This window comes from Moschus berezovskii, chromosome 16 (genome assembly GCF_049115385.1).
Source record: "Moschus berezovskii isolate FMDL1 chromosome 16, NW_MosBer_1.0, whole genome shotgun sequence".
Lineage (NCBI taxonomy): Eukaryota > Metazoa > Chordata > Mammalia > Artiodactyla > Moschidae > Moschus > Moschus berezovskii.
The window spans coordinates 63,806,803-63,810,228 of record NC_142475.1 but is presented as its reverse complement, the minus strand read 5'-3'; the positions used below and the strand labels follow the sequence as shown (position 1 = coordinate 63,810,228).

The window sequence follows — 3,426 nt, the reverse complement described above, 5'->3', positions numbered from 1 at the left end:
AGGTAAGGTTTGTGCTAGATGTGAAGCTTAGACCTGGGGTTTTTGTTTTCATCCATCAACCTGCTAAGAGGTTTCTTTCCCTCCAACCCCCACCACCCACCCGGAATCAGAGGAAGGGGAGGAAGAGAGGCAAGAAGTGTGTGAAAATTCTTGCTTGTCTGGTGTTGCTGGAAGCTGGCTTCATGCTATCTGAGCCAGCAGATATTTAATGCTGTCTTGTTTTCTTAAGGGATGCTTTTGTGAGTCCTTTGGTCCCAACTGCTGAGGAACCCTGGCTCATAGCTCCCTTGATGCTGGAGATGGAGTGCTTTAGTTCTGGTTAATGGGTTATTCCTTCCACATGTCCCAGGAATATGGCCATAGTGTCAACTGAGGTCCTAGGTAGCCTTTGGGAACAGAGTCAGCTATCATCTCACAGCAGCTCTCATGCACATGTACCCCAGTCTGGTCCATGAAAACGGTCACGCATCCTTATTGCTGACAACTCCCAGAGGACAGGCTGCCAAGTCAACCACCTTTCCTTTGCAAAGCCATCAGCAGCCCATCTCTAACCCCTCAAATGTCCCAGATGGGAGTCAGACTTGGGTCCAAAGCAATCTCTAACTTCTAACCACTCTCCTGGTGGTCCTGCCAAAGCCCCCCTCCAAAGACATAAGGTGAGGCAAAGCATCTTGCCCCTGTCATTTCAGAGCATCACAGAGCTCAGCAAACAAGCTGTTCCTGCTTCCTTCCCATTAAATCATCTCTTCGCACAACACTTTCATACCCTCATGTGGGTCAGGGGCTTAAGCTGACTCTTCACTGAACACTTTTTACAAATTCTTTGGATGGTGCACTTCAGCACATTATAATGTACCAAAATCTGTTATCTTAGAATCTCAACCAAAACATCCATGTTAATGTCCTCCTATAACTCTTCACTATTCTATAAATCCCCCACAAGCAAAGTCCCCATCTTTTCGTCTTTGTAGCCCAGCCCCAGACACACAATTCAAGAGTCATTAGTTGAATGAATGAACTGATGGATATTGGAGAGTTCCACAAAGCATGTTCCTCAAACATTAAGACAGCAACCTGGCTGGAGGAGAGAGTTTGTTTAGGAAGGATCTGGAGCTACGTTGGAAAGATTCAAAAATACTTGGAGCATAGAAAACTATAGATTGGAGACTGGAGAGCAGAGCTGGAAAAGCATGAATTTCAGGAACAAATGAATGCAACCGGACACAGCTTTGTTGCTGAGGTTAACTGTAGACCAAAGGCAAGTTCCCTAACTTCTGTGGCTCTCAGTATTCTCATTGCAAAATAAACACTACTGTTCCTATCTGGTAAGGTTGATATGAAGTTTCATGGAAACAGTGGGTACAAAGCACCTGCTGCAGGGCTTATCGCAGTAAATGATTGACACATGGTCATAATGACCATTTAAAAGCCATCTTTGAGTGCTTGCTACAGGTCAGAGACTGTGTCAAACGCTTTTCAGGCAGTATTTATTTAATCCTTATACAAAGCCCACAAGACAGGGAGCATCCAGTGTTCTTGCCTGGAGAATCCCAGGGATGGGGGAGCCTGGTGGGTTTCCGTCTATGGGGTCACACAGAGTCAAACACGACTGAAGTGACTTAGCAGCAGCAGCAGCAGCACAAGGAACTGAAGCTCAGCACCTTGCTCAAAGTCACCAAGCTAGTGAGAAGCAGACTTGGGATTCAGAGGCACATCTCTCCTTCTGCAGAGCCGGCTGTCTGTCAGCCTGACATCCTCATGCATCTTTAACAAAGGATCACTGCATGTCTCCCGTTTAGAGACTCTAAGAAACACGTGAGAAATGGAGCCAGATCCCAAGGAGCAGACATGCTTCAGCCCCCACACTAAAAGCAATTATGAATTCTCTTCTCTTAATTAAGAACAGATCAGTGATGTTAGGACCCAAATACATCTTGAAACTCTCTAAAGACATGGGACAATAATAGTATGATTGAACCACACCCTGTGGATAGTGGCCCCTGGAGAGGGTCAGATGAGCAAAATGGGTTAAAATACTTGGAAATCTGTGAAGTGCTTTTAAAGAGGGAGGCAGAAGCTTTCCAGAAGATTTGGGAAAGCAAGGTGACTCTCCTGCAGGCTTGAGTCCAACTCTCCCATCAAGATGTTTCTTCCTGGCTCCGCGGGCGGGCGGGCGGGCGGAGGGCGCAGTCGTCCGCGCGAGCGCCATGGCCGCTTTACGTGCCCTCCTGCCCCGCGTCCGCGCCCCTCTGCGGCCCTGGGTCTTCTGCCCGGTGCAGCGCTCCTTCGGCTCGAGTGCAGCGTTTGAGTACATCATCACAGCAAAGAAGGGAAAGAACAGCAACGTGGGTTGATCCAGCTGAACCGCCCCAAGGTCCTCAATGCGCTCTGCAATGGCCTGATCACAGAGCTTAACCAGGCACTGGAGGCCTTCGAGGAAGACCCAGCTGTGGGGGCCATTGTCCTCACAGGAGGGGAGAAGGCATTTGCAGCTGGAGCCGACATCAAGGAAATGCAGAGTCACACATTCCAGGACTGTTACTCTGGCAGGTTTTTGAGCCACTGGAACCAACTCACGCGTGTGTCAAGAAGCCGATCACAGCTGCTGTCAATGGTTATGCCCTTGGTGGTGGCTGTGAACTTGCTATGATGTGTGACATCATTTATGCTGGAGAGAAAGCCCAGTTTGGGCAGCCAGAGATTCTAATAGGAATCATCCCAGGTGCAGGGGGCACCCAGTGACTGACCCGTGCTGTTGGAAAGTCACTGGCCATGGAGATGGTCCTCACTGGTGACCGGATCTCAGCCCAGGATGCCAAGCAAGCAGGTCTTGTAAGCAAAATTTTTCCTGTTGAGACAGTGGTCGAAGAAGCCATCCAATGTGCAGAAAAAATTGCCAGCAACTCTAAAATTATAACAGCAATGGCCAAAGAATCAGTGAACGCAGCTTTTGAAATGACATTAGCAGAGGGAGTTAAATTGGAGAAGAAGCTCTTCTACTACACTTTTGCCACCGACAACCGGAAGGAAGGGATGGCCGCATTTGTGGAGAAGAGAAAGGCCAACTTCGAAGACCAGTGACAGCCGGCCGCCTCTGCCTCTGCCTCGGCCCCCCTTCCAAGAGGACGAGCAGCTTCGGAAGCTGATCAATGCTTCTCTCTCCTGTGCAGTGTCGGTGACACGTGGCTTCTCTCCAGCTCTGCGAGGTCTGCAGTATGGTATGGGCTCACAGCCTACTGTGGGCAGGTGGCCTTCACCCAGTGGTCACGGACCCGGCGTGGTCCCTGTACCTTTTGCAGCTGGTGGGCGTGGCCTCACAGAGGGAAGGCCTGGCTGCTGGGTCTCTAAAGAGACTTGCTCTTACTGACAGACTTCAGGTCACATTAGGCCTTTCTGTGGCTATTTCTATTGGTGGTTCTATCACTT

General features: G+C 49.5%; 1 pseudogene; it reads left to right on the top strand.

Moving 5' to 3' along the window:
- Positions 1 to 2,207: 2,207 nt before the first annotated feature.
- LOC129560347 (enoyl-CoA hydratase, mitochondrial pseudogene) lies at positions 2,208 to 3,081 on the top strand (annotated as a pseudogene).
- Positions 3,082 to 3,426: the final 345 nt, after the last annotated feature.